This window comes from Petaurus breviceps, unplaced genomic scaffold, assembly GCF_028583685.1.
Source record: "Petaurus breviceps papuanus isolate PSGF00001 unplaced genomic scaffold, PetGlider_PUasm1.0 175, whole genome shotgun sequence".
Classification (NCBI taxonomy): Eukaryota; Metazoa; Chordata; class Mammalia; order Diprotodontia; family Petauridae; genus Petaurus; species Petaurus breviceps.
The window spans coordinates 56,764,432-56,777,137 of NW_027185764.1; the positions used below are offsets into that span (position 1 = coordinate 56,764,432).

General features: G+C 37.6%; 1 pseudogene; it reads right to left on the reverse strand.

Moving 5' to 3' along the window:
- Positions 1-3,510: 3,510 nt before the first annotated feature.
- On the reverse strand, positions 3,511-4,208 carry LOC138159211 (tubulin polyglutamylase complex subunit 2 pseudogene; annotated as a pseudogene).
- Positions 4,209-12,706: the final 8,498 nt, after the last annotated feature.

Below are 12,706 nucleotides of genomic sequence, written 5' to 3' on the forward strand. Positions count from 1 at the left end.
TTCACAGTTATTATCTCATTTGATCCTCACAATAACTCTGAGAAATAAGTGCTATTATTATCCCCATTTTACAGTTGAGTAAATTGAGGCAGACAGAAATAAGTGACTTGCCCTGAGTCACATAGCTAGTGTCTGGAGCTGGAATGACACAGCAAAATCAAAACTTTAAAAACTCACTCTTGGCTGCAATATAGAGGCTGCATTAGAATAAGAAGAGCATGGGGATAGGTGGACTAAATAGGAGGCTGGTGTAATAGTCCAAATACAAGATTAAGAACACCTGAACTGAGGGGTGGCCAGGTAGCACAGCGAGTAAGAGCACTGGCTCCAGTGTCGGGATGACCTGGGGATCGAATCCGGGCTCTGACACTTAGCACCCACCCAGAAACACCTGACCGTGTAACTTTGAGCAAGTTACTTAACCCTGATTGCTTAAAAAAAAAACACCTGAACTTGAATTCAAGATGGTAGCTACTTGAGTGGAGGGAAGTAAGCTTATAGAAGACACTATATGGAGATAGAAACAATAGGACTTGACAAGTGATGGGATAAGTGGAACAAATAAGAGTGAGACTTTGAGGATGACCCTAAGGTTAAAAACCTGAGTAACTAAAAGGTTCATACCACCTTTGACCATAAGAACATTTGGAAGATGTCTGTGTTTTGGGCAAAAGATAATGAATTCTATTTTGGATATGTCGAGATGCCTGTAGGACGTTCCAGTGGAGCACACCCACACTTAGAAGCCAAGAAATACAGGAGTCTTCTAATAAATGTTTAGCAATGAGCTCCCCCCCCAAAAAAAAGTATGCATGGCACAATTCTAGGCATAATTTGCATTATAAATATTGCCTTAAGTCTGCATAATCAACAAAATAATAAAACCAGTCTTTATCTGTAGTTTGTTGATTTCTGAAGTATAGATGCTTACACTGAAAATTTAACAATCTTGTCTTTAGTCGGTAGGAGCTGGCTCCAGTCATAACCCTGATGACAGAGATCAGAAACTATGCTCCTCAGAGCAGAACCAGCCATCTGCTTATTTTTGTACAGCATGGGAGATAAGAATGGTTAAGATTTTTAAATACAGTCATGCTTTATTGGGGACAGATCCAAGAAGGCAGAGTAAAAGCAGGAACTTTACTGAGTTCCCACTCCAACCACCTCTAATACTTGTAAATTATGACTCTAAACAAGTTTTAGAGCTACAAAACCCAAAAAGTGACAGAAAGAAACAAACCTCCTGCTGAAGGCAGCCTAGCAGGCCTATAGGAAGGGTCTATCACCCAAGCTGGGAGTCAAGCACAGTGCTGTGTGAGCCACCCAGGGTGGCCCTGACCAGCAGCCTAGAATGGCAAGAGCAGACTTCAAGAGAGTGAATCACCTGTAGTTGTAGTGGTTTCCATACTTCTCAACCCATAAATGCCAAAAAGGAAGTAAAAGGTCAGCGGGTATCTCTGTTGGAACTGTGGGAGAGAAGAGCACAGTGCAGCCCCTACTATTGGAGTGAGAGGTGGCAGAGGCATGGCAGCTGCAGATGCTGCCACATGGATGCCTCCAGAGCTTCTGGCTTGCAGTTTGTAGGGGGACCAAGTGACCATTCAGAGGGTAATGACTTATACTTTGACCTGCTTGGATCTGTGTTGCAGTCTTCGGTGGTGGTCCTGGGGTGTGTGACCAGTGATCCAGAGCTTGTAGTGACTGTAGAGACCTCCTTAGACCACTCACAACAACGAAAACCCCAGTGATTTGGGGCACAGCTATCTTCACTCTAGAAGCAGAGTTATACCATGGCAAAGAGCTCAAAAGTCAAGTAATTAATTGGCTGTAAAGATGAGCAAGCAGAGGAAGCACAATCAGACCACAGAATCCTTTTTTGGCGACAAAAAGGTTGAAAACAGGGAACCAGAAGACAACAAAACTCCTGCATCAAAATTTTCCAAGTAAAATATGAACTGCTTACAGGCCATGGAGGAGCTCAAGAAGTATTTCAAAAATCAGATAAGAAAAATGGAGGAAAAATTGGGAAGAGAGAAATGAGAATGATGGAAGAAAATCATGAAAAGCGAGTCAACAGTATGCTAAAGGAGACCCAAAACAATAGTGAAGAAAATAACACCTTAAAAATAGACCAACTCAAATGGCAAAAGAGGTCCAAAAAGTTAATGAGAAGAAGAATGTCTTAAAAAGCCTAATTTGGCAAATGGAAAAAGGATTTTCAAAAACTCACTGAAGAGAATAATTCCTTCAAAATTATATTGGAGCAAGTGGAAGCTATTGACATTATGAAAAACCAAGATGCTCTAAAACAGATCCAAACGGATGAAAAAATAGAAGGCAAAAAGTTAAATATCTCATTGGAAAACCCAGTGAACTGGAAAATAGATCCAGGGGAGATAATTTAAAAGTTATTGGACTACTTGCAAGCCATGATCAAAAAAATAGCTTAGATATTATCCTTCATGAAATTCTCAAGGAAAATTGCCCTGATATCCTTTCTAGAACATGAAGGCAAAATAGAAATTGAAAGAATTCACTGATCCCCAAAAGAAAACTCCTAGGAGTTCACAAGTCAAGGAGAAAATATTACAACCTTTCCGGAAGAAATAATTTGAGTATTGTGGAAACACAATTAAGATAACAAAAGATCTATCAGCTTCTACATTAAGGGATCGAAGGGCTTAGACTATGATATTCTGGAGCTTAAAGGAGCTAGGATTAAAACCAAGAATCACCTATCCAACAAAACTGAGTTATAATGCTTCAGGGGAAAATATGATCATTTAATGAAATAGAGAATTTTTTAGTGGCTAGGCAGGTTCATTTTTATTCCGGAACAATTTTCCGAAGGTAAACATTTCATAGTTGGCAGTAAACCACAGAAAAATTAAACCCTTTGAGACATTGAGAGGTGAAAACACCTACAGACCAGGGAAGAATACACTTTCTTGGTTCAGCCCTATTTATAATGAAAAACAAGCAGGAAATTAACTGCAGGGGGCTTTTCTGGCTTTCTGATGAGACTGGCCATTCTGGGGGGAGTACCTGGGGTTTTTCAGCAACTGTCAAAGCTTTCATCCAGCAATAATCCAGATGAGCAATACATTATTGAATGGATATTCTCTTGTGTCAGGTCTACTTCCATGCAGGGAAAAAAGCAGAGATGGCGGACTGTGCCTATGTCTGTGGAAGACGACAGACTGTGAACTCCTCAGGATGGGCTTTAATGACTGCTGGAGTAAAGGTAGCATGGGATGGGGAGGGGGCTTCTCTGATTAGTGCCCTGGGTCTCATCAGACACTTCCAGAGGTCCAGAAGCGATTGAAATTGTCCCTTGCTTCCTCAGATGGGTTGTGGGAACAACACAACACAACCACTTGCTAGGATGCACAGTCCTGGGCCTTCAGGGGGGACCCAGGCTCTCAGATTTGGTCCCACATCGAGAGAAGGAAGGTAAGAGCCTTTGAACTTTCCTAGTATGGAGGGAAGAGCCCATCTGGCTGGGGCTGCTCACTTTCTGGAAGGATTTCCAGAGGCAGAGGAAGACTTGGTCGAAGAGGAACTTGATGACCCTTTCTGGGAGCCTGGAGGGTTTGGGGTGCCCCCTCTTTTGGCAGGGGCCAAGGTTTTGGTCTTATTCTTGAACACCTTGCTGGGGTCTAGCTTGTTTACAAAATAGTCTCTTCTGTGGGTACTGGGGTATTGTAGGTGACAGGTTTATACATGTTGAACCATTACTTGGCGTGTGGGCTAACAATGTAGCTGGTGAAAGCATACTGCCACTGGGGGAGGCCCAAGTGGGTGATCAGAAGGTGGTAGTAGGCAGTGAAGCTGTCCATGAGAAAGTGCCAATATAAAGTTCTGTCCAGGAACCAGATCTTGCTCTCTCTGGCTGGTAAAGTCCTTCTGTAGATGAGACACACTTTGCCATTCCCATTGCAGGAATCCAACTCAAATATTATACTTCTAGAGTCAAAGTGGGGCTTCTCCAGCTGGTCTTCATTAGCTTCGTCCTCCTCATCATCCAGATCCTCCAAAGTCGGTGAATTGGGAAGAGTGTACATGGCAGACTGGGTGAACTGAGTCAGGTTTGTGATGCTGTTGATTGTCAGGCAGCCCAAAGGCACAGGTTGATGGGAGAGGGAGGCATCAATATCTGGGTTTTTCAAAGCCACGGGGCTCTCAACAACTGTTGCCCAGAGTCTCATCTGGTCAAATCACACAAAATTTCTCAAAGTGAGCCCCCACTTTCAAGTATTCTTAATGAAAAAAAAAAACAGCGCTGAACCAAAAATTTGACTTTCAAATATAAGAAGCAAGAGAAGCATGAGAAGATAGACAGGAAAGAGAAGTCATAAGAAACTTTACCTTCCTACATGGAAAAATGATTATTTTAACCCATGAGACTTTTCTCAGTAAGAGGATAGTTGAAGGGAATACACACACACATATGTATATATATATATATATATATATATATATATATACCTACATAAATAAATATATACACATATGTGTGTATAGAATGATGTATGTGTGTATAAATACATACGTGAGTGTGTGTATATTTGTGTATATGTATATATAGATAGAGGGCACAGGATCAGTTGAACAGGAAGGGCTGATATCTAAAAAATAAAATTAAGAGGTGAGAGAGGAATATAATGGGAGAAGGAAAAAAGGAGAGATAGAAAAGGGTAAATTATCTTATATAAAAGAGGCAATGGATATAATGGAGGGGAACAGCAGGAAGGTGAAAGGGAATAGGTCAACCTTACTGTTGTTGAATTTGGCTTAAGGAGGGAATAACATACACACTCAATTGAGTTTATTACCCTACAGGAATGTAGGGGAGAAGGGGAAAAGCAGGGGGGATGATAGAAGGGAGGACAGATTGGTCAACAGTTAGAAGCAAATGCTTTTGCAAAGGGACAGGGTCAAAGTAGAAAATGGAATAAGTGGAGGGAATATAGTTAGGGAAATATAGCTAGTCTTTCACAATATGTCTTTCACTATGGAAACATTTCCCTTAACCGCACATGTACCAACTATATTGAATTGCTTGTCTTCCCAGTGGAGGTGGGTAAGGAGGGAAGAAGGGAAAGAATCTGGAAATCAAAGTTTTAAAAACAAAAATAAAAAAAATGTTTTTTACATACAACTGGAAAATAAGATATACAGGCACTGAGGTACAGAAATCCATCTTGCCCTACTAGGAAGTTAGGGAGGAATGGAGGAGGATATAAGAGAGAGCAGATTGGGGGAAGGGGCATTCAGTAGGCTTGCTATATTGGGGTTTGGGAAGGTTAAAGACGAGAAAATTTGTAACTCAAAATCTTGTGGAAATGAATGTTGAAAACAAAAAATAAACAAATAAAATATTAAGGAAAGAAAAACTTTGTTTTTAAATAAAACTTCCCAGTTGTTCACTGAAATGATATAGGTTTTGGTCTGCTATTTTAATAATTTAAAAAACCTGTTCTTCTGAGAGATTTGATCACTCACTAGGTGCATTTGAGTACTACTAAGCCATGGCAAGTCATAATTTAAGGTTACATACTGTGTCATCTAAGGTCTCCATCTTATTTTCTAACCCTATGGAAGTAGAAGTTGCTTTCAATAAGACTGAAAGCAAGGACCATGCCAAATGAGCTTCATGGGCTCCCTTGGACAAGTCATCTAACATCTCTAGTCTCAATTTCTTTAAGTGTCTAAAGTTGGGTGGGGGCAGGGTGAAAGACATTGGACTATTTGATCTATATGGTCCTTCCATCTCTAAATCTCTGATCCTATGATGTATGTAAGGCTTATAAATGGGAGGATATACAATTTAGTGATTAATTTCTCTGCTTTTATGCAGGAAAAAGTCTCACTTCTAATGTTTAATTATCGTCTCTTCATAATCTACACATCTAGGGTTTGGAGAACAATAATTATAAAGGTTGACCAAATAATCATTTGTCTTTCTGGCTTGCCTGGTCTCTATAATATCCTTATATTATATTCCTTTATGTGTATAATTCTTAGTGCCTAAAGTTACTGAATCCTTTCACATTTAGTACGGGCTTCTTGATTTGTCTTAGTTCTGAACTCCTATACCTCCTGTAGTCTACACCACAGTATATTCTATGCTTGACCTGTGATTTCATCAATGTAGGAAACCTGGGAAGAGAACTTTCTCTATTAATACAGAGCAGCAACTGTTCAGCAATTTACAGTGTTAGAAAGATACCAGGGGCACTAAAAAATTAGTTGGTTTGTTCAAAGCCAGTATGTTTCAGAAAAAGGAGTTGAACCCACATCTTCCTGACAAAAGGTATGTCCTCTATTCATCACACCACACTTCCCCTCAGCATAAAATATACAACACTCAAAAAGTTATAAATATAAAAAATGAAACCACACTGCTGAGATACAAACACCAAATCTAAATCAATACTTTTCAATAAGAATAATGACGGAATCATAGAATCATAGGTCTAGAATTGAAAAGAATATTTGATATAATCTATGTAGTCCATCCTCCATTTTCAATATATGAAAACTGAGGTCTAGTGATATGAAGAGACTAATCCAAAGTCTCTTAGCAAATGTTGCTCATTCATTTTAGTCATATCCAACCCTTCATGACCCCACTTGGGGTTTTCTTGGCAAAGATACTGGAGCAGTTTGCCATTTCCTTTTCCAGCTCATTTTACAGATGAGGAGACAGAGTTAAGTGACTTGCCAAAGGTTACACAATTAGTTAGTGACTGAGGCCAGATTTGAAATCAGGAACATGATGAAGTAGTCTTAATCATCTTCCTGACTTCAGGCCCAGGGCTCTATCCATTGTGCCAGCTAGCTACCCCTCACTTAGCAAATAGGTAGAACTTAGAGTGGAATTTAGTTGCTCTGCTTCCATGGTTCTTTCTAATGAACTATACTAACTCTCCCAAATTACATCTAAGAAAATTGATCATGAAAAGACATTTGCTCAAGGTGTCACAAATAAGAAGTAGCAGATTCATATATCACCATATGGAGATAGTTTTTTTTTTTTCTGAACTTAGGATCTGAGATCCTCTGTCATGATCAAGGCTTTCTCAAAGGAGAAAAACAAATTCTATTAGAAGAAAAATACTAGTTGTCTTTATTACTTATTTTCATTCTGGGCATTCTTCTCTTGCTGGGAGCAAGGGGGAATGTAAACTCTTTTTAAAAATTTTTGTCCCCAATTACTTATAAAAAATAAATGTTCATTTTTAGTGTTAGTTTTGAATTCCAAATTCTATCTCTCCCCACCTTTGCAAAATGGTACACAATCTGATATGGGTTATTCATATGCAATCATGTAAAGCATTTCCATATTAGTTATCTTGTGGAAGAAAACTCAAAAGAAAAAAGAAAAACAGATAAAAGAAAGAGAAGAAAAAGGAAAGAAACAAGGAAAGGATGGAAGGAAGGAAAGAAGAAAGGAAGGATGGAAGGAAGGAAGAAAGGAAGGAAGAAATGAAGACTTTATAAAGAACTGAAAGCAAAGTTCAACTGAGGAATAGTTACATGAGTTCCAGCATATAGAAGTGATGGAATATTATGGAGCCTTAAGAAAAAAAAGTTTCTATATAGATAGGTATATTCACATGCATGCATGTATATGTAAACATATGTAAATATACATTCACACACATACATATATAACATGTGTATATACATAGAGATATAGATATATAAATACAGAGTACAAATCATGCTTCATATGTGCCTATATACCCAGAGAAGTATAGAAGACTTTTAAAAATTGATATAAGGTTAAATAAGCAGAATCAAACAAACAGCTGACACAATGACTACACACATACAAATGGAAAGTACAATAACAGCAAAATAATTGAATCTGAGTGTACAATAGTACTAACCAAGTTTGACCCCAAAGGAAAAATATGAATAGGTATCTTACCTTATTTGTAGAGATGGGGAACTATGACTATGAAATATTGTATACAATGTCAGATGTTCTTTATATGCTAGTGGGTTTTGCTGGGCTGCTATTTTTTTTTCATTTCTAAAACTAAATATGGGCTGCTGGGCTCAAGTGAGAGGCATACTTTTCCCAATCTTTCTCCCTAAAGGTACCATTTGCTCTGAATTCAGGAATGAAGTTTGAACTGAATTTAGTTCTTGGGGAGCATAGTCTCTGATGATAAGAGGGCTAGGCTCTCTTTATGGCATATTTTTCATATCAGCATACCTCATCTAGCCCTTGTCAAATGATTTGACACTTAGGTTTAGGCTTATGTCTAGGGTTTCTCCCTGAAAAAGGAATTCTAAAAAATATGTATCTTTATATGAAACAGGTATACGACAAGTGTTTATTTGTTAAACACAAGCAGAATGCTAACCACAGACTACCCATTTATTTAACAAAAAAAGACAATCACCTATGTTATTAATATTACAAATAAGTTATTACTATTGTTACAATCTGCTGGGAAGTTGATGCTTAAATACTGATACTTAAAGCCGATACTTATCAGAACATAAAGCAGTTTGTAGGGTTACTGATTAGGCATTATAAATTGCATCTTGCCTTTGCACTGTCAAAAAAAGTCTCATTTGTTCTCTTCTGGTAAAATGGTCAGCCTTGGACCAATCCCAGTGTAGGTAGCTATCTTTTCTGATTAAAAAACTTTTAGTTCTTCCAGTCAGATCCACTTATCAGACTCACAGACTCATTAGATCACCTCCAAGTCTGGACATTTCTACCTTGGACTTGATGTTCAATCACTCATTGAAGAAAAGAAGTTCAAAAAGACTTGTAGGAGGAGCCCAGGGTCAAGCTTGTGAAATAAAACTAATGTGAGAGTGGCAATGGGGGAAGGCAATGGAACAGAAGAACCCTAGCATACCCAGGATGGCTGCCAACACAGGATATTTGATTTGATTTACTAAAAGAAAACAACTTTAAAGGGGTAAACAATCTTTAATTAAACATTACATACATACATACATACATGCATGCATTCATATACATATAAAATTCACTCCATTGAAGGGAAAAAGTCAGCACCCTGAACTTCAGAAAATACAAACAGAAATTACAAGCAGACAGAAAATACAGACAGACAAAATACCACAATTCAACAGACCAACAAATAGGGCTTCTAGCTATCTGACCATTACATACACAAAAGTTAGTTACCAGAGAGAGAAGCACCAACATCTAGGTTTTCAAAGTCTGGGGGCTCAATGACTACCCAGTGCCTCATCTGGTCAAATCACACAACTCTTCCCATAAATAAGCCCCATAATAAAACCTCCCCTCAGAGCAGATATACCTTTCTTCAGGGTCAGAGGAACTGTGTGACCCACTGCCTAATTACAAAGTAACAAAAGGTGTGGGCCTTCTTGAAAAACAAGCCTTACCTAAGCAAATTTCTCTTGTTAGTTTCCAAGTGAGAGCTATCAATGGGCAGAGAAGATGTTCAACTCCCATTAACAGTACAGGCAAAGATCGCCTTCAAAAATCCTCAAAGATATTAGAGAATGAGAGCTTTATACTTGCAACATGAGAGAACCAAAGCAAGAGAGTATGAGTAAGAAGAAGTCAATGAGGATTTTTTTTTCAACATCAAAGTGGGATTCAGAAATGGTTCAAGGTAGAATCAGGCCCCAAAATTCCTATGTGGTTGAGCAGAACTAGGAAAGGTAAATAAAATGGAGAGCACCTATGCTGGTATTTTGAACCTTGGGAAGTTGCCTTTGCTTGGCATTACAATTCCATACAATAGTACTTGTTACACTTTTAAAAAATTCTTTATTGGTACAGTTGTGGTACAAGGAGTGTTCAAACATGGATGTTGAGTTCTAAATTCCCTCCCTTCCTCCTTTGCCTCCTCACTTCCTAAGATGGCAAACAATTTTATATAGGTCATACATGTATAGTCATGTATAGTCCATATTTGTCACATTGTAAAAGAAAATAGACAAAAATAACAAGAAAAAATAAAGAAAATGAAAAATAGTGTGCTTCACTCTGCACTCAGACTCCATCACTACTTCTCTGGAAGGAGATAGCATTTTTCTCTCCTTTGGGATTGTTTTCAATAACTATTACTTGGAAGAGCTAAGTCATTCAGAGTTGAACCTTGTACAGCACTGATACTCCTGTGTACAGTGTTCTTTTGGTTATGCTAACTTCACTTGGCATCAGTTCGTATAAGCCTTTCTAGGTTTTTTGAAAGCATCCTGCTCATCATTTCTACAGCACAATAGTATTCCATTACAATACTATACAACAACTTCTTTAGCTGTTCTCCAAATGATGGGCATGCCCCCAATTTCTAATTCTTTGCCACCAGAAAATGAGCTTCCAAATCTATACTTCAACACTATTTTATCTGACTGGCTTACCTCAAACTAACCTTACTGGTAGATCGGAGTTCTCAGCGAATAAACACCATGGCATTATTATAATAAAATCTTTGCAGAGTCCTAAGGATAATCCTATTTTAGCAGTTTCAGGTGTCCTACCTTTTCTCACCATTGTAGCTACACAAACTCCATTGCTGTGTTTCTTTGCACAAATCCAATTGCTAATTAAGTCATGATCCTTAAACTTAGCCACTTACTTAACAGTATAGTGAAAGCAAAAATGACATCAAAGATAATTATGTGAAGTAAATGCATAAATAATCAAAATATTACAACTCAAACATAAACCTAGATCACATTTTCCCACCAAAGCACTCAATATCTTTGAGGAAGAATAGTCACATAAAAAGACCTGGCAGGGTAGTCCAGGAGTGAGGCAAACTCATGTAATCAGGATAATTCAGAACTCTGGAACCATAAACTTTCATGCCCTCTTTCTTTCTCATGAATTTTCAAAAATTATTTTATAAACATAGTTTCTATGTTGTACAGGCTGTTTCACTGCTAAGATGAGTTGATTAATGCTTTACTTGATTGACATTGGGCATGAGTCTCAGCTAAATTAATTGATCAGTTGACTGTCTTCCTTGATTCTCTTACTTCATTCTGTTCCATTGCTCAGTTGGATTAATTTCTTAACAACTACTTGGTATCCATCACTAGCAGCTTTACATTTAGTCTTTGTCCCAAAGTTGGCAAAAAGCCTCTCTGATTCTATTTTTTTTTGCAGAAATCCCCTCCAACTTGCAGAAAAAGTTACAATACAGAAGACTGTCTGTTGTCTTTTTTCTTTTCTTCTCATGATATCATAATAAAACACACTGGTCGCTCCAAGAAGCCATGGAATACACAACAGTAACACCATGGTAAAACTGCTAAGAAGACAGGCTAAAACCATATTGAGGGTAATCAATAGGCCTTAAACCTATGCATGAGTTATATAGGGATGTCTGCCCCAAGCACGTGAGGCTTGTGCTAGTGGAATGCAAAAATGAGAATTGGCTCCAAAGGCCATGAAAGCAGCTAAGCAGGTGTCGTGGAGCACTTACAGTTTGGGCAGACATCAAAGGTGCCACACTCATCCACTGAATCCTGGGCCATCTCCAGTCATCCCTTTTGTCTTGCCCCTAGACTTCGATGACTCAGGAAGAAAAAATGAGGTTGATGACTTGGTGCAACTCTGCCTCACTTAAATCCAATTCATACTGCAGTCAAAATATCATCCCACAATGTCATCGGTCCTCTTTGAAAATGGACAAACAACAACTCAAATAGCACATAACAGATTCAGAAAATTTTTCTAATTAACATGCTTTACATTGATCAATATGAAATATACTCATTCAAGACAATCGCTGTTTAGACAAAAGTGAACATTCTCATTTGTGATTATAGACATATAAAATTATATCACAGTATAGGAACAAGTATGACATTCATAATTCACATGTAAGACTCTATATACAAATATAGCAATTATGCAGTATATATCAACATTTTATAAATAGTAAAAAACATGTCGACAATAAATGATATAAAGCAAAGAGTAAAATATAGTTGAATACAAATATTATATATTCACCATTACTGAATTGTATTTGGCTATATAAGTAATCATCTCTCTAGATTTACCCTACTCATCATATGTGAGGCTAACCACTAGCATAATGATTTTTACACTCAGCCTTAATTTCTAAATTTCTAGCTCATTTATTTTTAATATCTAGTAATGGTAACTTTATGCTCTTAGATAGCTTGAGCTCCATAGTAAAGTCCTTTATTAATATACTCTCTTCTTTCACTGTAATGGATGCATCAGTATAAAATTGGTTTGCTTTTAGTTTCAGTCCCTCCTCATCCTTTGAACTTCTTTGAAAAAGATACATGTAGTAGACCTGCCTAATCCTCTGGGGTGTACAAATAATCAAATCATCATCTGAATGGGAGTTATCCTTAGCTCTCTAAGCACAGTTGTATTTTTTTTAATTGTATAACAACAATTTTTTTTCCTGCTTTATTTACTCTGGAACGCATTGAGTTTCTGTACCTTATCATATTGCCTTCAATGTAGCAACTTATCTTGGAGACTGTGGATACCTGGTTACATTGATAGTTGTACATGTTATGTTTTTTTAAATCATCTTTATTCTGAACTTAATAAAGGCTAAATTAAATAGGATTCTACATGAAACTGCAGATGTCTTTTATGTGCAGTTTTCTTTTATTTTTAAGCAAGTAATAAGTTCAATCTGTAATTTTCAAAACTGTTCTGCTTGTCTAATGCTTTTTGTCC